At 39.0% G+C, this 22,254-nt stretch overlaps 1 protein-coding gene across 2 annotated transcripts in view; it reads right to left on the bottom strand.

The window, feature by feature from the left end:
- The window catches only part of Phtf2 (putative homeodomain transcription factor 2), a 114,921-nt gene that overhangs the window by 84,043 nt on the left and 8,624 nt on the right, over nt 1-22,254 (bottom strand). The gene's annotated exons all lie outside the window — the stretch shown is intronic.

The following is a 22,254-nucleotide window of genomic DNA, read 5'->3' as shown; positions in this document are numbered from 1 at the left end:
GTATGAGTATTTTGCTTGCATGTACGTATGTGCACTGTGTGAATGCCTGCTGCCCACTGAGGCCAGAAGAGGGTGTCAGATCCTAGGGAATTGCACTTTTTTTTTCCTTCAGTTTTCTGGGGGTGTTTTTTTTTGTATATTTTATTTTGTTTTTCAGAGACAACAGCTCTTTATATAGCCCCAGCTGTCCTGGAACTCAATACGTAGAGCAGACTGACAACAAACTCACAGAAATCCACCTGCCTCTGCCTCCTGAGTGCTGGAATTAAAGTCGTGTGCCACATACCTGTGGAATTAGGAGTTGAAAACAGCTGTGAGCCACCATGTGGGTACTGAGAGCCAAACCCGAGACAAGTGCTTTTAATCACTGAGCCATCTCTTCAACCTCTCCACTTTGTTTTTGAGACAGTGTCTCTCATTGAACCTGGAGCTCACCAACTGCAAGGCTGCCTGGCCAACCAGCTCCAGGGATTCTCGTGTCTCTGCTCCCCAAGCACTGGGGTTACCTGGATGCTCCTCCACAGCCAGCGTTAACATGGGTGTTAGGGATGTGTTCTCAGCTCCTCATGCTGGTGTGGCAAGTACATTACCAACTGTGCCATTTCTCTAGTCCACTAATTTTAATCACCACTACAAAGATGGGTATTACAATAAGAATAAAACCTGATTTTAAAGCTATCGGGTTAACTGTAGGTATGACATTTCAACTTTACTATAGACACTCCGAGTTCACTGTCTCTGTGGCATAGGCTTAATCACCACATCTATTAAAATATTTGAAATTTTTCTTTATTGAGTAAATCCACATCTATGATGCCAAAGGCTAGCTTGCAGAGAGAAGGTGGCTACAGAAGGGACAGTGGGTGGGTGAAGGGTGCTTTTACTATCAATGTAATAACGACTAGGAGGAAGTCTTTGTACAGATCCGTTTTTAAAAGCCAGAGTTTAACTTCTCTCTATGCTTCAAATCTCTATGAAATATCATCTATTACAATGTACTTCCCTCATTATTCTTGACCCAAGTCATATTCCAGCATGCCTCGCGTTAGGCTCAGAAAACAAATTACTCCCACCTGATACTTTGCTTATGCCGTTTATTCCCTCTCCGTGCTTTTCTCCATCATCAGCTTTTCTTTCTCCAAAATAAAGTCTTTCTAACAAGTGCTCACTTGAACTAGATAAGAACACTGGAGTTTAATGTCTCACTGATGACGAAGTATGACATCAAAAGAAAACAACACAGCCACACGGGTCACTTGATTTCATGTAAACACTTCAGAAAAAAGGAGGCCATGTTCTCCCTTGGCATCTCACTGGGCACCTATCAATGTCACTGCTGCAGAGGAAGTAGGTTGGAGACATGCCAACGACTAAGCATCAGGAGGATTCCAGTTCAAACCTCACTAACACCTGTCTGCTCTTCAGTGACCAAGTTCTCTGCACCTAAGCTTTGCACCAGATCTAGCTCTATGTTCTATAAAATAACAGACTAAACAAACAACAGCTCCAATTATGTATGAGTTTCTCTGAATTATTTTACTAACACACCTGAAAATACTAGACCAATCTACTATATGTGGAATTTAGTGCAGTATAAACAATTAGATAAATGATGTTTTAAAGACACCTTTTGTGTCAATCTGCTCAGGACCCATGATCTCATTGTTACTGCCTTTTCTAATAACCTTTTCTCACTCCTGTCTGGTTACAGAATAAAATTCTTTTTTTTTTTTTTTTTTTTTTTTTTGGTTTTTCGAGACAGGGTTTCTCTGTGTAGCTTTGCGCCTGTCCTGGAATTCACTTGGTAGCCCAGGCTGGCCTCGAACTCACAGAGATCCGCCTGGCTCTGCCTCCCAATTGCTGGGATTAAAGGCGTGCACCACCACCGCCCGGCTCAGAATAAAATTCTTAACTACTTTAGAACTATACTTCAGCATGCATTGCCTGACTCTGACCTATTAACCAACAATGTCACACACAGTCCTCTAATCTCCTATCAACCATAATGCTTTCTATACTTTTCTGCCTCAGTACCAAAATTACTATTTCCTCTTCCCAAAACAGAACTTTACAAGGGGAATTTCCCCCCACCCCTCCACTCAAGATTTTTAAATCATCTTTGTTCTGTATTTCTATTACACTTATACTTTTTTGGATGTACTTATCTACATATGACCCCCATGCCCAGGCCTAAATTTGTTAAGAAAAGTCCAATGTCTTTAAGTAACCATCCTATCGCTCAGTGGTTCTCAACCTTCTAATGCTGTGACTCTTTAATACAGTTCTTCACATTGTAGTGACCCCAACCATATGTTATTTTGATGCTACTTCATAACTGTAATTTTGTTACTGTTATAAATCATAATATAAATATCTGACACATGCAGGATATCTGAAATGTGACCTCTGTGAAAGGGTCATTTGACCCCCAGAGGGGTTACGACCCACAGGTTTAGGACCACTGCTATATCAGCTTTTATGACTACATTAAACACTAAGGTTTATAAAGAAATTTAGAAGTTACCCACCAAAGCATCATCACAAATGAACTTAAAAGGCAAGAATCGAAACTGACTAACTCTTATAACTATCCCCAATGTGCACACAAACACATAAGCATATCTCTTTTTTATTTGTTTTTTTTATTATTTTATTTATTTATTTATTTATTTATTTATTTATTTATTTATTTATTTTGAGACAGGGTTTCTCTGTGTAGTTTTGGTGCTTCTCCTGGATCTCGCTCTGTAGACCAGGCTGGTCTCGAGCTCACAGAGATCCGCCTGGCTCTGCCTCCCGAGTGCTGGGATTAAAGGCATATGCCACCACCACCACCCGGCAAACACATCTCTTCTTATCATTAAGAGATACAAAAAATAATAACTATGGCTGATTTACTGACATATAACTCAACCAACCAATACAGAATAATTTGCAGACCTAAAAGTTTCAATAAAAATGACCTGAACTTAAGCCTTCCCAGTCGAGTCTAACTCCACTCCTACATGCTAAATGCAACAGTTACCTCTAAGAGGCTGATAACTGCTAGGGTCAAATACATTTCTTCATATTGATACTGAGGCTAGGGAAAAACAAATGAAATATACTCTGACAGAAGGAATATGGTGTGGCAGAATGAAATCTACAAGTGTGGTCTATAAGTTGTTACAATTTCAAGTTTTTGTTGTCATCTAAAATGAAGATATTACATAGAAATGTTGTAGAAAAAAATACTATATTGTATGCTAAAAATTGCTTCAATTTTAGAATAGAAAATGAAATGAAAAAATATCATCTAAAAAACAGCTACCTATTCTCTATTGACAATTCATAAAAGGAATGTGTAATTTTTAATTTCCTGAATGGAACCAATGCATAGCCAGTGTGTTTCAAAGTAGAGGATAATACCAATGCTAAGAGAAAATCACAGGCAAGTATGAACTTGTTTAACAAAAACACAGCACCATGGCACACTCCTTTAATCCCAGCACTCGGGAGGCAGGTGGATCACTGTGAGTTGAGGCCAGCCTGGTCTACAAACAAATTCTAAGACAGCCAAAACCCTGTCTTGAAAAAAACAAAAAATCAACAACAACAAAAACAACAACAACAAAAACTAACAAAAAATCCAAACCTTCTATAATTTTTATTTACTTATTTATTCATTCCAATGTAAACGAGCATTTTGTCTACATGCGCATTGTGGTAGTTTGAATGTAATTGGCCCCCATAATCTTATAGGGAGTGGCACTATTAGGTGAGGCTTTGCTGGAGTGGATATGGCCTTGTTGGAGGAAGTGTCACTGTGGGGGCATGCGTTGAGGTTTCCTATGCCCAGAATACCATCCAGTGTCTCAGTTGACTTCCTGTTTCCTGCAAGATGTAGGATTCTCTGCTATTTCTCAAGTACCACGTATATCTGTCTGCCGCCATGCTCCATGCCATGATAATGGACTCAACCTCTGAAACTGTAAGGGAGCCCTCTCAATGAAATGTTTTCCTTATAAGAGTTACTATGGTCATGGTGTCTTCACATCATAGAAACCCTAGCTATGACCATGTGTATGCAGTGCCAGAAGAGGGTGTTGGAACCCCTGGACCTGGAGTGACAGACAACTGTGAGCTGCCGTGTAGTGCTGGGAACTGCACTCAGGTTCTCTGACAAAGCTGTAACTGCTCTTAACTGCTGAGCCTCCTCTCCAACCCAACAGCTGCAGTCTTACTATTACTATCTAGAACTTCCAGATGGACACAATAAATCACTTTGTATGTCCTTCAAAGTTAACTTTTTCTATTTTAGGGTTTCTTAATTTCAGCATGTTCTCAAAAAACCCCTACCAGTCTTAGTATTCTTTGTTGCATTTTGTTTTAAAGGCCTAGAAAAGTCCTTCAAATACTCAATTACAGTATATGTGATTAAGTATTTTGTGTTTTGGTTGATGTGGTACTTGGAAAACTCAATTATGAAATAGGATCCATTTAAATGGTTTAACTACCTTATTTACCCACAAGAAAGTTTTACCATCAACCAACCAAACTTGACCCAAATATACATGTCTTACTGTCACCAGTAGAAACGTTAACCAGGCTGGGCAGTGGTGGTGCATGCCTTTTAATCCCAGAATTTGGGAGAAAAAGGCAGGGAGATCTCTGTTGAGTTGAGGCTAGCCTGGTCCACAGAGTAAGTTCCAGGACAGCCAAGGATACAGAGAAACCCTGTCTCAAAAAAAAAAAAAAAAAAAGAAGGAGAAGAAGAAAAAAAAAAAAGAAAAATTACCTAAATAAGCATTCCATGTTATTTATCCACAGAATCAATTAAACTTTTTTAACATTTGATTTTATTGAAAGATTAAAAATTACTAATTATACATTGTCATCAAAATGCCTGGATAAATAAACTATAGTACATAGTATACTCAGATTTAGGATAATAAGTTTAGATTAAACGTGGGAAGGATGTAAGGTGGGTAAAGCTAAGGAGATAACGATAACTTTGAAAAGAAGAACTCTAGGTATATAAAGCAGTTAGGAAGGGAAAGGTCTGATACTGTTAGGGTACCCAGATTTGAGAGACTGCTAAAGCTAAGTAAGGTTAAAATTAAGAAGTGAAACAAGAAGATAAGAATGTGAGAAAGATGTGGAGTAAGAAGAGAAGTGCATGAGAAGTGGCTGAAGGGTACTTTAAAGAATGTAAACAGCAATTCTAAAAAACCTGAGAATGTACCAACAAAAAGCCACACATACCCACCAGAAAAAGGAAGGAAGGAAGGAAGGAAGGAAGGAAGGAAGGAAGGAAGGAAGGAAGGAAGGAAGGAAGGAAGGAAAATACTTAGGGAGTGAATTCTTGCACAACTGTGCTGAACTGAAAGGTGAAGTCCTCAGATTCCTGTGGCTCTAGCCAGCTCTATGTGGTGCTGTGAGGACAGAGGCTTGTAAGAGCCATCAACTTCTACGACCTCACTGTTCTTAGACTTTTGAGTTGTTTCTTGTACATACCTTGAACTGCTCTAAAATTTAATTTTAGAATGCAGTCTCCTGACACTGGACTCCTGGACTTGTGACCCTTCACCATCAGCCTCCTAAGTAGCTGGCACTATAGGCATATCTCATATACTTAATCCTTACCCTGGCCCATATTATGTCTCTCCCACTTCTAATTTTATCCACTAAGGTGTGAGGATGCTCCATGTTTACCTTCCAGCAGTTATTGAGTCAAAGGGACCTCTGTTATCTGCCCCATGACAAGATCAAGAAGCAGCAGTGTCCTTTACAGTTAATACCCTCCTCAGGGAAGCATTCAGAGATTATACAATGTTTGTGCAGCTACTAAACTGGAGAACTATTTTCTGAACTACATACTCAACTTTAACACATCTCAGTCACACGAGAACATTGTAAATACTTCAACTGAAAGAATATAGCTGATGTAAGGGGGGGAAAGCCAAGCAAAGAAAACATTAAATATGTAATTCTAACACTGAGAAACATGAAAAACCAGACAACATAATTCCTTCAAAAATTAATTCTATTGGAATGACATTTGGTGAGGGTGAGTTAAGTATAATCCTAAACAAGAAACTCAAAATAATTAGTTAAAGTAGTACATTCAAAGAAGTCCAAGAAGAAAATAAGCTTTGGTGAGTTTCTTTCACATCTTGTAAACAACTGAATAAAATAAAGGTGTTACAAGATATAAAAGAAGAATTTAATAAACAGACATAAATACTAAAAAAAAAAAATGACATGCTGGCATGAAAACTATAGTAAGGAAAAAGGCTCGCAAGTCTCACCAATAGAAGAGGTCAAGAAAGGACAGAATATCTAAGCTTAAAGACAAGGCAGAGGAATCAGACACAGACAAAATCAGACGGTAAGTACCAGTCCGAGACATATGTGACACTCTGAAAAGACTGAATCTATGGATAGGCACAGGAGAATCCATTTCTAAAGGCAAAGAAAGCATTTTTTAAAAAGAATTATAACAGAAAACTTCCCAGAGTTGGGAAAAGAGAGATCAATCCATATACAGGAAGCATTTAGTACACCGACAGGGAAGACCAGAAAAGAATCTTCCTCACCATATTATCACTAACACACTAAATACACAAAGCAAAAGTATACTGCAGGCACCATGAGAGAGGCACCGTGTGACAACAGAAAACGCCAGCTCAGAGCTACCCCAGCAAAGCTATCTGTCATAGCTAAAGGAAAAATAAAAGCTTTCCATGACAAAAATAGACTAAAGGAATTTATGACCACTAAGCCAGCTTTACAGAACATACTTGAAGGAATCCTTCAAACTGAGAAGGAAAACAAATCCACCCATGAAGCCGAAGGAAAGAATAAGCCACAGTAGATTAATAGTTAAGCAAGACAAGAAGAAAAAAACCCAAATACTACAAAATCAACAAAATGGCAGGAATCAATAAATACACACCTTTCAACAATAACTATAAATCTAGTGGTCTCAATTTTCCAATCAAAAGACATAGAGGACTGTCTCAAAAAGCAGGAACACTCTATTTGTTGCCTCCAAGAAACACACCTCACCACAAAAAAACAAACACTACCTTAGGGTAAGGGATGAAAAGTTATTCCAAGCAAATAACCTAGGAAACAAGTATCTGTTGGTGTTTCAGCATCAGGAAGAAAACAAGGGTGTAGTTGGAAAATTTTCTGTGTCCTGCCAGGTCCGCAGCTGCTTAGACCCAACTAAACACACAGAGCTCTTACACTTAAACTCAGCCCATTTCTGTTAATCTGTATGTCGCCACATTTTCCATAGCTTTACCTATGTGCCATTACATGCTGCTCTTTGGATGGTGGGCTGGCATCTCCTGACTCAGCCTTCCTCTCCCCAGAATTCTCCTTGTCTGCTTATCCTACCCATACTTCTTGCCTGGCTACTGGCCCATCAGTGTTTTATTAAACCAGGGTACAAAAGCATTATTCCATGGCATTTCCCCTTTTCTGTTTAATTAAAAAGGAGAGTTTTAACTTTAACATAGTAAAATTATATATAACAAAATAGTTATCCCCTGGCTGCGGCATATGGGCTGGAGCTGCAGCATGGTGGATTCTCTCTGAGTTACACAGAGGTTTCTGCAAGCACACAACATGGTGCGTGGTGGATATAGCTTTTGCTGCTATTAAAAGAGAGAGAGAGAGAGAGAGAGAGAGAGAGAGAGCTACATGCTGCTGGATAGAAGCATATACCCACCGCTTCCCAGAGTTGGTGGTAAGCATGGTTCCCAGAGCTGGCTGTAAATGTAGTTCCGCCATGTTGGGAAGCTGAGGTGGGCAGAGCCAGGAGCCAAACTGCCATATCAGTCCTAGTCATACTACAGTTTACAGCAACAGATTCATAATAAGTCAGATTCAGACTAAATAAACCTCTAAATGGTTTACAATGTGTGTAAAAACATACGTAGGTTTGGAAGAAAGAGGAAAAGAAATATAGAAAGTTATATAAAGAAATAGTTTTAAAAAAATAAAGTCTTTAAAGAGACAGTAAAGGTAATATAAAAAATATATTTTTCTTATATTTATATAAAAATATTTATATTATATTTATATAAAAATCTGGATTGTGTTGTCTTTACAATTTTTAACTGCAGAAAGACATTTGATAGTAAAAGCTGCTGAGTTAAATCAATATGTATATTTTAAAGATATTTTGATTTCAAAAACTATGTCTAAGGATATGGTGCCTTGGAAAAGAGGTTCTGCTTTTGTTTCCACAGAAGGTGAGAACCTGTGGATTGCTTCCGGGCTAATAAATACAGTTTGACCAGCCAAGACTCCCTGAAAGGTCTCAAATGACACCATGGCCCAGATCATCCAACATCCAAAATAACTTCAAGGCAACTGGCTCAGAGAATACAGCCTCACAGACTACTCCAGTCAAGACTTAACCACAATCCTAAAATTTTCTTTGTGTCTCCGTAAGATTACCAGCACCCCTAATCAGCAGGAAGTAGCCTAGAAAACTATGCCCATATTCCCAAAAAATAGATCATGGATGTTTGTCTTTGTTTAGGTTATTGGTTACAAATTGTTATTGGTCATAGCCAATCTCTTTCTAAAAGAAGAAAGGGGGATATGATATAGAAATATAAGATAAATATTTTACATTGCTATAGATTTTAGTTTATTGAAACAAATTTAAAGTTAATTTTGTTATACTGTATGTATATTTCTACTCTTGTTTAAGGTATTATGTTTATGCAACTCATTTAAAATTGTAGTGTATAGTTGAGAAATACAGATTAATAATTAGTCATCTATGATAATCAAACTTATAGTCATGTTAGTTAAGTTTTCTAGGAATACATAGATATATTCTAATTAGGTAATTAATCTTCAAACACTTCAAAGACTTACAGAATATGGCATTTAAAATGTTTTAAAAACTTAGACTTTCTGGACCATGAGACATGTCTGCGCCTGGCAGCATCCATTTATTTCAAAGAGAAAGATGGGCACTGAAGACACTCCATATGGAGTTTATCTTCTTCTTGGCAAAAATAGCCATTTGGGCAAGAAACTGTTCTTGCCTGGACTGCCTGATAAACTGGACATGCAAGACCCACAGGAAGGTGACCACTGAACTTTGCAAGGCGAGATGGTCCTTCAGGTTCCTGCTTCGCAGAGGAGACCGCCAGATATTCTACAGGACACATGGAGAAGTGACTAAAAAACTCTAGGCCTATAGGCTGAAGATGGATGCCCCAACGTTACAGAGGAACTTTGGGTAACTGTCCAGGCAGGAAGCTGTCTGTCACTTCTAGAATTTTGGAAGTTGCTTACAACACATTTCCTGTTTACTTAGGTAATATTATATCCTTCTGGGGTTTTTGATGTAGTTGAAGACCAGATAGTTATAATTATAATTTTCCTTGATTATGATAAAAGATAAATTAGATATGAAATCTTAAGACTCACAAATATAGGATAGATAGAAATTTTTTTCTTTAATTTTACAAAACACAAATAGACTAGATATTATAACTGTTTTTGTTATATGTAATTTTAATAGGTCAAAATTAAAACCTTCCTTTGTTTAGACAGAAAAGGGGAAGTGATGGGGAAATATCTTTCTGTATGCTGCGAATATGTGTTGCTCTGATTGCTTGATAAATAAAGCCATTTGGCCTATGGCAAGGCAGCTTAGAGGCAGGTAGGAAATTCAAAGAGAGAGACAGGAAGAAGGTGGGGTGGGGAAATGCCAGCAAGACGCCCAAGGAGCACCATGTAATGGGACGTAGGTAAAACCACAAAACATGTGGCAATACATAGTTTAATAGTTATGGGCTAATTTAAAATATAAGAGCTAGCTAGCAAAAGGCTTGAGCCATGGCCATGCAGTTATAATTAATATAAGTCTCTGTGTGTTTACTTGGGGGAAGCAAGTGGGAGCGATTTGTCCTGACTGCCAGCAGGCCAGGACACAAGAAAACTTCCAGTTACACAAGGGGTCCAATTTCTGTACCCTTATTCAGTGTAGCACTGAAGTCTTAGCTAGAACAAAAATATCAATTATGCAAGTGAAGAGATTCCAAGTGGAAAAGAGGTAATAGCATTTCTATTTGTAGATGACATGATTCTACATCAGAAAACTGACAGACAATTTCTGCAACATGGCAAGATATAAATTTAACACAGAAATATCATCAGTCTTCCTACATGCCAATGACAACTTAAAAAATAAGGATGTATGAAAACCCATTATTTTGTAAGCTAATTTAAAAATAAAATTTTTTAAAAGGAGTTTGAACACAAGCACCCTGCATAGGTAGACAACATTTCCCCCCAAGAAGACACGAGTTATTAAATTAAAATTTCAGTGCCAGGCATGGGATATCTGACTATGAACATTAGAAAGGGAAGCCCCAAAGCTCTTCCACCCCTCACTTACCACCCCTAAACAACAAACACTGCTGTTTTTATTTACTCTTGGTTGCCCACAATAACTAGATTCTAAGATCCTACCTATTGTTGAAGATAGAGGAAAATTAACAGCAGCGTATCTGTAAAGTTGCCTCACCATCTTTAAAATGTTTACGATGGAGGGTGTGATCCTGAGATCTATTTACTCTGACAGTCAAAAGGTTCTCTCGAACAGTACTTGACAGCCCCACTTAGCTTAGACTGTGTTTTTTTTCTGTTCATGGATATGCACACCACAAACACAAACTTCATTTTGAGAACTGCTTACCGATTTTAGTCTACTTTTCTATAGTCCAAAGACATATAAAAGAGAGAGCTACAGTATAAGTACAGCGATTCCTGAGGGTTACTGAATGTCCTGTACCAGAATCCGGTCAGGAGGCTAGCCTGCCATCACCAGCTCTGGCTCCTACCCTTTATTTAGAATGCTGTTCAAAATAGCACTGCTCTGACTATGCTGAGGTGCAGTATTTCTATGGAGGGTCATCTCAAGGTCTTTCCTTGACTATTCTGCTGCCTCTGAGAAGCCTTAATATTTCCTTAGTCTCATTTCTAGTGGACTGGACTAGAACTAGAGCCTTTCCATATACTTCACTTTTCTTGCTCACTATTTTGAAATGTTTAGCATGGAGTTGTAGTCTTTACCTGATATGTCACTCTGCCTCTCTCCACCCAACCCCAATCTTTCTCAGCCCCTCACATTCTTCCCACATCCATTTCCCCCCCTTTTTCATTTGATCTTACTGAAAGAAAATACTGTGCTCTTATTTAAGATTTACCTAGAAATTCGTACATTTACTGTTGGGTTTTTTCATTTTTGTTTTTGAGACAGGATCTCATGTTTCTAGGCTGCTCTCAAATTTACTATGCAGATGACGATGGCCTTGAACTTCTGCTGGGTCTCCCGCTCCAGATGCTGGGACTATAGCTATGTACCACCACAGTGTGAGGCTGAGGCTCTCCCAGGGCTGAGAGGTACCTCTCCATCCCATCGCTATTTATTTTTTACTTTATTTTTTCAATAAATAAACTCAGTATTTTATGCTACTGACACAACTAAAAAGTAAAGTGTAAACATTCTAATACAGAATTACAAATTAGCAGCAGCTGTGCTTTTAACTTCCGTTTTTCTAACAGAAGGAAGTAAAAGACACAGGGTTTCCATTCTAGTTATAAATTCAAAATATACAGCAACTACCCAGCTGTAAATTAAACTCTTATGTGAAAATATTATAACATTTCAAAAACCCTAGGGTGTCTTTTACCGCTCTTCATTTACTGTATGCTCAGTCTTCCAAGCAGGAAGCCACAGGGTACTTCTTACGTACTCACCACCGTTCTCCCTCCCTCCCTCTGTAACCGACACACAGGAACCAATCAGGAAATAAGAAGGCATGCAGTCCTGTCGCCTGATACATCCATCATTCCTATATCTTCCTGGCCGCACTACCACAGAGCTGGTGCATGCCCACATTTTCTAATTCCAGACATTCATTTCTTATCATTTCTTCATTTCAATATTTAAAAAAGGAAAACTTATTCCATTCCTTTAAAACCTCTAATGATTTCCCAGTGCCTAACGAGGAAGAAAAACATTTATTTGGCTACAAACCTAAGGTCTTTCTTTCACAAACCGGCCATAAATTTACTACAAAATCAGCACATGCACTTACCTTCTCAGCTTGCAACTCACACGCACATTCAACACACATATAACATATACTTTGATGCTGGCCTTCTAACCCTAATAGTCCATCTATCTTAGATAGCTTTTTCCTTCTTCCCATCATCTATTTGACAAATTACTTCAGATTCATCTCGGCCCAGATCATCCACTACAGGAAATTAACCTGTGAAAACACATAATCAATAAAGTTCAAATAACTGTATTACTACAAGAATAATTTGTGTGAAAATACGTGTGTATGTAAGTGTGTTAGTATGATATGTATATGTTGTACGAGAGCACATGTATGTGCTATGCATGTCTGTGCATGCATGCGAAGAGCCCAGAGGAGGACACAGGTTGCCCTGTTTTCTCGTTTTTTCTGCCTCATTCCTAGAAAAGGGTCTCTCGATGAACCTGGAGCTAGGCAGAGGCCAGTAAACAACCAGAGATCTCCCCATGTCGGCCCCACCCCGGGCTGGGGTTACCGGAACAGTGACTGCCACACCCAGCTTTTTAGGTAGAAACTGGTGTCTGGGCTCAGGTCCTCACTCTCACAAAGCAAGCACTTATCCAAAGAGCCACCCTTCCCCTATTCTAAGTGTAATTTTAAGATTAAATATTTCAAACTTTCAGGAGGAAAAAATGGCAGACTAAATATGAGCATTTAACTTTACTCCCTTGTAAATTGTAGCTGAAATCAAAGCAAAGTCATAAAATACAAGGACAGAGACCACTAAAATGAACTCTGAAAAAAGACACATGACTGGTAACTTAACATGTGACCGAGAAAGCAGGAAGAGGCAATGCAGAACGAAGAGGACCAGCCCACAAAGGCTGCCTGAATTCAGGGTGACTCAACAGACCAAGGGGATAGTAAATGTGGTCTGGAAACTGAAAACTGTTCAAGTCCTCTGCTTTCACATCCCATGTTAATGAGTATCTCTGACTACAGATAACTGAAGTCGGCATACATCTCTCTCCAAAGGGGAGGACAGCCAGAGCCTTCCCTATCCGGTACCTTCCTTTGCAAATAAAATCTATGCCATTCCTAGAATTGAGCTGATCAATAAAACAATCTTTTTGTCTCAAAAACAGTGGAGTTGGCTTTCATTTTTCAGAACTGAGAAATGAACCCAGGGCTCAGTACGCTGAACTCCATTCCTCCTTATTTTTCTGTAACAAGATCCCATAAACTGCATACTCACAATATACCAGAGGAGGTCTCCCAAATGGCTGTATTGTAAATATATATAACTACACCAAGCTTTACAATTTCTTTTAAGAACAACATAATGATGAGATTATATAGCCAAGATTATATTTTCTTTATTTTTAATAGCCATGACATCAGTTAACTCAATATTCCTTTCTGAAAAACAAATGTACATGCATCCCACATATATATTAACATATTCATTTAACTGTGTCCACTGGGTGGACCCAGAAGTAATGATTCCTTAGTAGCATGCAGATCTCTAAAGCCTTTTCCCATTCCTTAGGTAAAAGTTGACTCCAGGTCCATGACCACCAGCACGTAGTGCTCTTAAGAATATCTTCTGATGCTGGGCGGTGGTGGCGCACGCCTTTAATCCCAGCACTCGGGAGGCAGAGCCAGGTGGATCTCTGTGAGTTCAAGGCCAGCCTGAGCTACCAAGTGAGTTCCAGGAAAAGGCGCAAAGCTACACAGAGAAACCCTGTCTCGAAAAACCAAAAAAAAAAAAAAAAAAAAAAAGAATATCTTCTGACTTAGAAAAGAAGATGTGCCAAGACTCACAGGAACTCTGGCACATAAATTATCCCTCAATGAGTCCACACTAATACGGAGTAAATGAATGGTTGAGTACCACAGAGAAATTTTACTTTATTACAAGAAATCAGGTGTAGGCAAGGTGGTTCTGTGGTTAAAGATGCTGCCACCAAGCCTGATGACTTCAGTTTGATCCCTGGTTCCCACAAAGTGAAAGGAAAGAATCAACTCACATGGGTTGTCCTCTGACCTCCACATGCACACCATTCTCCTAACATACAAGATATGCAAACAAATGCAATTTAATCTTTAAGCCATTATTAAATTTTAATAAACATAAATCAGAACTAGAAAACATTTGATAACTACTTTAAATAGTGTACTCACACAAGAATAACCATTATTATAATCAATAAGTATGTTAAGAGCAATAACTATATAATCTCAAAATGAGACACTTACTAGTTGTAAAGAATAAAATAAAAAGGAAAGGATGTGAAGATAGAAGAGTGACATGCTAGGTGTCCAGGGAGAAGACGAGAGGAATATTGGAGGCAGGTCTGATCAAGATACACTGTGTGAAACTGTCAAAGAATAAATAAAAGATATTCCAAGAAAAAAACAAAAAACAAAACCTAGTATTGAATGCCCTACAAAACAAATGGCCTCAAAGCTTCAAAAGTATCCTTATGAGATACAAACACAGGCCCAAAAACCAAAGCTTTAAAAGTATCCTTATGAGATACAAACACAGGCCCAAGAACCAAAGCTTCAAAAGTATCCGTCATGAGATACAAACACAGGCCCAAGAACCAAAGCTTCAAAAGTATCCATCATGAGATACAAACATAGGCCTAAGAACCATTGTCTTGCTTAAAGGAACCTAGAGAGACACAGCAATCAAATGTAACATGACCCTGGACCTTCTTTTGCTCTAAAGCACAGACTACCATAACTAATAAAATATGAACATTTGTACTTTAGAAAATAGTAGTATAAGAATGTTAGTTTACAGATTCTGATCATTTTACTATGGCTAAGTAAGATAAGATCTTGGATGGTAAGGTAAGACTTACGGGCAAGACAAACTCAGAATGCTCCAATATAGTATGCATAGTACAGAAATCAAGAAAATAATTATATTAACATGCTAAAGGTAATATAGAAAGATGCAAAATAGGTTATCAAAAATTCAAAATGAGAGAAGAAAAGAAATAAAAATGGGATTTTTTAGTAGATGAAATCCTGTAGCCATAAAAGAAAACAGTAAGAGAAGCAAAAGAAGGCACTCCAATAAAACTAGAAAAAGTCACACAGTGGTCTCCAAATAACAGGCAAGGCCTTACCTGTTAATCATCTGAGTGAAAGCAGATTAAATTCTCCATGCAGACATACATAGAGTAACTAAATGATTAAAAAAAAAAAAAAAAAAAAAGACCCAACTATATGCTGCTTCAAGGACCTCACTTCACCTCCAAAGGGAAAGAGGATAAAGTGAAAGGATGGAATAAGACAGTCTAAATCTGGAGGGTGGCCAGGCTTCTGTCAGCCTGCTGACATAGATGACTAGTAAAGAAGCGCTAGATCCCTGTGTGACAGAAGGTCAATTCAGCAACTTCTAAAACCAGGAGGACTTGAACACGTTTTCACCAGTGGGCAGATCATCCAGACAGAAGGTCAATGAAGAAACAGCAGGGTTAAGCTGAAAACCAGACCCATGGCTCTAAGAAACACTTGCCAGCCAACAGCAGCCCGATACATATTCTCTTCATTATCTAACGAATATTCTCTGTAACAAATCAAATGATAGACCATAAAAACTATCTCAACGTTTTTCAAAAACTGAAATAAGATGGCTGAAAGTTAAGGGACTTGTGGCCAAGCCTGAGAATTTAAGTTCAAATCCAGCAACCAATATACAAAGAACTGACTCCTGCAAGTTGTCTCTGACTGCACATGTGTTCACCACACACACATAAAATAATAATAGTAATAATAATCCAAAGTCATACTGAGTATCCTTTATGACCTCAGTACAATATAACTAGAAAACAATCATGAAGGGGAAAGCTGCTTCATGCATACATGGGCAGAAAAGGAGTATTATGGGCATGGAGTACTATGAGGCCCACGAAATGCCTCAGCAGACAGAGGTGTTTGTCCAAAGGCCTGACGATCTGAATTCTATCTCTGGAACTAACTCCTAAAGGTTGTCCTCTGACTTCCACACACGAGCCGGAGAGAGTGCGCAGAAGTTCACGCCCCTCTCCCCCACAATTAAAAAAAAAAGAAGATACTATGAATAAAGGAGGGAGTGATTTAGGAAAAAGGAATATATACGTAGCTCTGTGTGTGTGTGTGTGTGTGTGTGTGTGTGTGTGTGTGTGTGTGTGTGTGTGTAGCCCTTAGAAAGAAAGGAAAAATAGGATAAAAGAAATGCAGTAAGCTGAGGATACGGCTCAGTAATTAGCTAGCAGACACACTAGCTTGACACACAGCACCTCAGGAAGTAAACTGCACTGTAGGGTGGAGAGTGCCTTAGCAGTTTAGGGCATGTACTGTATTTGCTGAGGTCCACACGATCACCTGTAACTCCAGCTCCAAAAGGATCTGTCCTTCTGAGGCCCCACACTCACATGCACTTATCCACACAGAGACATGCATAATTAAAATAAAATCTTTTAAAAACTCTATTTGATTAACCTGGGTAATATGTATTCAGGAATTCTTTGTATTAATTTGAATCATTTCAGTCTAAAATTATAGAGAAAACTGGTAAGCTGTAATACACTTTTAAATTACTTCCTTTTGGGGGACCAGAGAGATGACTCAGTGGTTAAGAACACTGCTCTTCCAGAGGACCTGGGTTTGATTCTCAGAGCCCACATGGCAGCTCACAACCATCTGTAACTCTAGTTCCAGGGGAGATCTGATACTCTCTTCTGGCATCCACAGGCACTAGCCACAGATGCAGTCCACATACATACATGTAGCCAAAACACTCATACATACATGTAAAACAAAAATAAATAAATCTTTAAAGAAGAAAAACAGAAAGGAAGGATAAGAATAATGCTCAATAATATTTAAAAGAATACAAAGAAAATACAGACAGAAGCAATATAAAGTACTCAACTGCTGTGGGATGGTCTGTATGTCAAGTGTATTGCTGATCAGTCAATAAATAAAACACTGATTGGCCATTGGCTAGGCAGGAAGTATAGGCAGGACAAGGAGGAGAGTAAAGCTGGGAAGTGGAAGGCTGAGTCAGAGAGACACTGCCAGCCGCCACAATGACAAACAGCATGTGAAGATGCCAGTAAGCCACGAGCCACGTGGCAAAATATAGATTTATAGAAATGGATTAATTTAAGCTGTAAGAACAGTTAGCAAGAAGCCTGCCACGGCCATACAGTTTGTAACCAATATAAGTCTCTGTGTTTACTTGGTTGGGTCTGAACGGCTGTGGGACTGGCGGGTGATAGAGATTTGTCCTGACTGTGGGCCAGGCAAGAAAACTCTAGCTACACTCAACTGTCTAGCATTCAGACAAAATTTACCAGGCAAACAAAAAAAAAACAAACAAAATGCAACCCATGACGATGCGGGGAAAACAAAACAGAAACAAAGGTAAGGAAGATGACAGGATTTGTAAACAAGATATTAAAACATCTAGTTTTAATACAAATTAGTTTAATACAAAATAGTTATACAAAACATTGCTGGAAGAAATCAAGGCATTTGAAAAGAAAAACACTGTGTGTTCAATGACTGAACTACTTGATACCATTATGATACACACATTATCCAAAATAATCTACAAGTGCAATGCAGCACCTACCAAAATTCCAGTGGCATGTTTTACAGATACAAAAATTTCCATAATAAAACTCACATTGAATTTTACAGGGCCTGAAAATAAAAGTCAAAACAGTTTTTAGAGCCAGGCGGTGGTGGTGCACGCCTTTAATCCCAGCAGTCGGGAGGCAGAGCCAGGCAGATCTCTGTGAGTTCGAGGCCAGCCTGGACTACCAAGTGAGTTCCAGCAAAGGTGCAAAGCTACACAGAGAAACCTTGTCTCAAAAAACCGGGGGACGGGGGACGGGGGACGGGGGACGGGGGACAGGGGACGGGGGACACGACAGTTTTTAGAACATCTGTAGGATTCAATCTTTCTGATTATAAAATATAGTTCAAAGCTCTAAAATAACAAAAACAGTTTGGTACTAACAAAAAGACAAAGAGACAAATGAAACAGACTTGAGACTTCATGGGTATGGTCTAATTATCTCCAACAAATAGCGAGACCACTCCTCACAAATGCTATTCTGAAATACGGGCATCTGCGTACAAGACAATAAAGACAGGCCTTTGTTTTACATTTTATATAGAAAAGAGAACTGAAAATGAATTGAAGACTTAAACACAGGTCCTTAGTTTAGGACACATGTTTTTACAAAGCACAAAAGGAGAACTTCATGGCACTGGGGAAGGAGGCAGTTCAGCCTCCTACATCAGTGACAGAAAGGCCAAGGCAGAGCTTCATTCCCACCACCAAAACCAAGTCTTTCAGCCTTAAAAAGGATGACTCAATTCAGCAGCAGAAACTTATCACTAAAGCAACTATTAATGGTAGTCCTTTCGGGCAAGGAAAGGAATATCAAATGCAAAACTGTGTCTATTCAAAGGAATTAAGAGCTCTGAAAATAGTGATTAAATTTAAGAGCCCTTTTTCCTAAAAAAAAATTTCGATGTAGCCCTTTAACAGAATTGGTGGGGGAAAGCTACAAAAACGCTTTAACCACGTATTCTGAGGTTTAAACACACATACAGGACTAAAATCTATGAGCATATCAGCTTTTTCTTGTTTCGTTTCTGAGGCAAGGTTTCACCATGTAGCCCTGGAACTCACTCTATAGACTGGGTTGGCCTCAAACTCAAGAGATCCACCTGCCTCTGCCTCTGCCTCCCGAGTGCTGGGATTAAAGGTGTGCACCACCACTGCCAGGCAAGCATATCAAGTTTAAAAGAGAACTAGTGTGTCTTTACACAGTATAAAACAGTTTTACTTAAACATTCTAAGTTATATACTAGCCAATACAAACAAGCAATGACAATAAAAACAACAACGAAAATGCCCACTCCATAAGGCAAAAGGAAGAGATAGAACAGACAGCAAGGGGTCAGATTTAGGCCAGGCACTGTGGTGTACGCCTTTAGTTCCAGAGCTATGGAAGCAAAGGCAGGGGAGCCAGCCAGGGCTACACACTGAGACCCTATCTCAAAAAAACAAGAACAAGAAAGATGGCAGATTTAAAACCAACAATGTCACAACCATTAAATGAAAATGACCCAACTTAAACAAAAGAAATAATAAGGTGAATTTTAAAATGCATGTCAGAGTTAAGATGTTATCATCAGGAACTCACTTAGATTAACACATAAATCCCTGGGCCTGCCGAGTGCCTGAAGTCAATTTAACCAGCTGGTGGCGCAGAAGAGACACTGTCTCAAACACTAGGGAAAAAGTTATGAGAAAACCACCTGACAATGGCCTCTGGCTTCCACATGCACGTACACATACACAAAACACATACAACACGCATCTATACATATATACACAAATTAATAAGTACATTCTAAAAATTGAAACAGTAAGCTGGGCGTGGTGGCGCACACCTTTAATCTCAGCTCTAGGGAGGCAGAGGCAGGATGATCTCCGATTTAAGGCCAACCTGGTCTATAGAGCAAGTTCCAGGACAGCCAGCGCTACACAGAGAAACCCTGTCTTAAGGAGAAAAAAATAAAAATAAAAAAAATATATGTACCATGCTAACAGTAATCAAAAGAAGCTCAAAGGCCACATAGAATAGATTTCAGACCAAAGTACAGCTTCAGAAATAAGGAGGGAACAATTTTATTATATTGGATAAAGGAATCCAATTCATTGAGAATCATAAAATCCAAAATATGAATGCATGTAGTAGCAGAACTTCAAAATGTATTAAGCAAAAACTGAAAAAACTGCTAAGAAAACCAAGTAGTCCACAATGAAAGATTCCAACTCCCCTTAAGATTAAGAGAACAAGTATAAAGAAAAAAACCAAAGGATATTAAAGAGTTAATGCTAACAACCAATTTAACTTCACTGGCATTTACACAACACTCCAGCCAGGCTTCTTTTCAAGAGCATGGGAATCATCTAAGCCAGAGCCATGCCAAAGTGTGATGCACACATAGGAAATCTCAGCACTTGGGAAGAGAGTCGGGAGGATTACCACAAGTTCCAGACCAGTCAGAGCTACAAAATGAGATCCACAAGAAATAGACAGGCAGACAGATCATACCGAGGGTTAATAAAATGCCTTACTAAATTTAAAATGTGGTCAGCAAGATGACTCAGCAGGTAAAAGTGCCTGTCACCAAGCCTGACAACCTGAGTTGACCCCAGGAACGCATATGGTAGGAGACAACCAAATCCTGTGAGCTGTCCTGACCTCCACACATAAGGGGTCATGTGGATAGCACACACGGATTCAAACGCAAGCACAAACACAGACAACACACACAAAATAAATGATTAAAATTTTTAATTAAAAAAAGGAAACAAAGATATAATATACCAAAATCTGTGGAATCAAAAAATCAAAACAGTATTTAGAGAAGCTGATGAAATGAACAGTTCTTTAAAAATGAAATAAACAAGCCAGGAGACCGTGGCACACGCCTTTAATCCCAGCACTCACGAGGCAGAGCCAGGAGGATCTCTGAGTTCGAGGCCAGCCTTTTCTACAGATCGAGATCCAGGACAGGCACTAAAACTACATAGAGAAACCCTGTCTCAAAAAAAAAAAAAAAAAAAAGAGAGAGAGAGAAATAAACAGACAATAAACATGGAAATTTGTTCTATTTCACTAGTCATCAAATCAAAAGCACACTTAGATCCCACCTTGTTCCTGTCAGATGCCAGTTATGAAGAAAACAAGTAATGACAAATGCTGGTAAGGCTGCAGACAGAAGGGAACCCTTGTACACCAACAGTGAGGAGGTAAATAGTCTAGTCACTGTGGGAGTCAACACTGCATCTTCTAGAGAGTTAGCTACACCACTCCTGAGTATACACCTACTGGACTCACAGCCAATGCATCACTCAGATCCTTGCACACCAGTGTTTACTGGAGTACTACTCACAATAGTAAATTATGGAGCCACCTCAGTCGTCCAGTAGAACAGTGGATAAAAAAACATGACAAAGATACATAAAGGAACTTTTTTCAGTCACAAAGAACAAAGTTCTATCATTCACAGGCTGCAACTAGACATAATCACACTAATGGATTAAGCCAATCCCAGACAAAACAAATGTATTTTCTATTATTTATGGGTCCTAGATTTTATATAGGTATGTGCTCGGCACAAGCATGCACTCGAACTCAAATACACACACACACACACACACACACACACACACACACACACACACACACTCACCATGAAAGTAGAAGAAAAAACTGCCTAGGGAGTCAATGGGTACTAGCAGGGGGGAGGGTAGAGAACAGAGAGAGTAGCAGGGCATGAGGTGAAAATTATACCATTTAAAAAAGAATTTTATAGAACTTTTTTTTTTTTTTTTTTAATGCCGAATGCTGTTTATTGAAGGAGGGAAGAGGTCTTAAATACAGGCTTACAGCACAATGGGAGAACCCCGGAGGGCAGAAGTTCCCTACTGATGTTTTACAATCTTGCATCTAAGCTGTTTAACGCCCATTATGCAGGATACACAGACAAGGAACTTCCCTTAAGCATTCAGGAGGGTGGAACCCGGCAGGGAATTAGCATAGGGAGGATATCAAGGTCAAGGTCAGCAAGCAAGGCAACAGTTACCCAAAACAGGGGCCCCTTTTACTAAAAAATGAGCTTCTGATTTCGGTTGTGTGGGAAGTCAGCAGGTCACCTTACCCGTCATGGAGACGACTGACCAGTCCACACAGGCGCTCTGCCTTAGGTTGGTGAGCGCCCCCCAAGCATTACCCGTCTCTGAATACTCATTATCATACAGGCTCAGTCATGTGTGAGCTGCAGAGTTAACTGCTGCCAAAGATCTCAAAGTGGCACTGGGCTTGCAATCTGTGTGTTCAACACAGAAAAGACCAACAGAGGTCCTAACCCACCCATAGCCAGTAGGCTAAAGGCAACTGAGCCATTCCCTTCCTTAACGAGCCTTACTGCACATTGGAGTCCTTGTAAGATGGTATCCCAAAAGCAAATGGAACTTGAGTTTATAAATTTATAATTTTCAAAGCCAATTGAAATGTATATAACTACTGAATTAAATTTATCATGCCCAATAGAATGAAAGACTAACTAACTGTGGTAGCTACTTTTGCTG

This window comes from Peromyscus eremicus, chromosome 3, assembly GCF_949786415.1.
Source record: "Peromyscus eremicus chromosome 3, PerEre_H2_v1, whole genome shotgun sequence".
Classification (NCBI taxonomy): Eukaryota; Metazoa; Chordata; class Mammalia; order Rodentia; family Cricetidae; genus Peromyscus; species Peromyscus eremicus.
The sequence above is the reverse complement of the archived record's forward strand: the minus strand, read 5'-3'. Positions and strand labels throughout refer to the sequence as shown.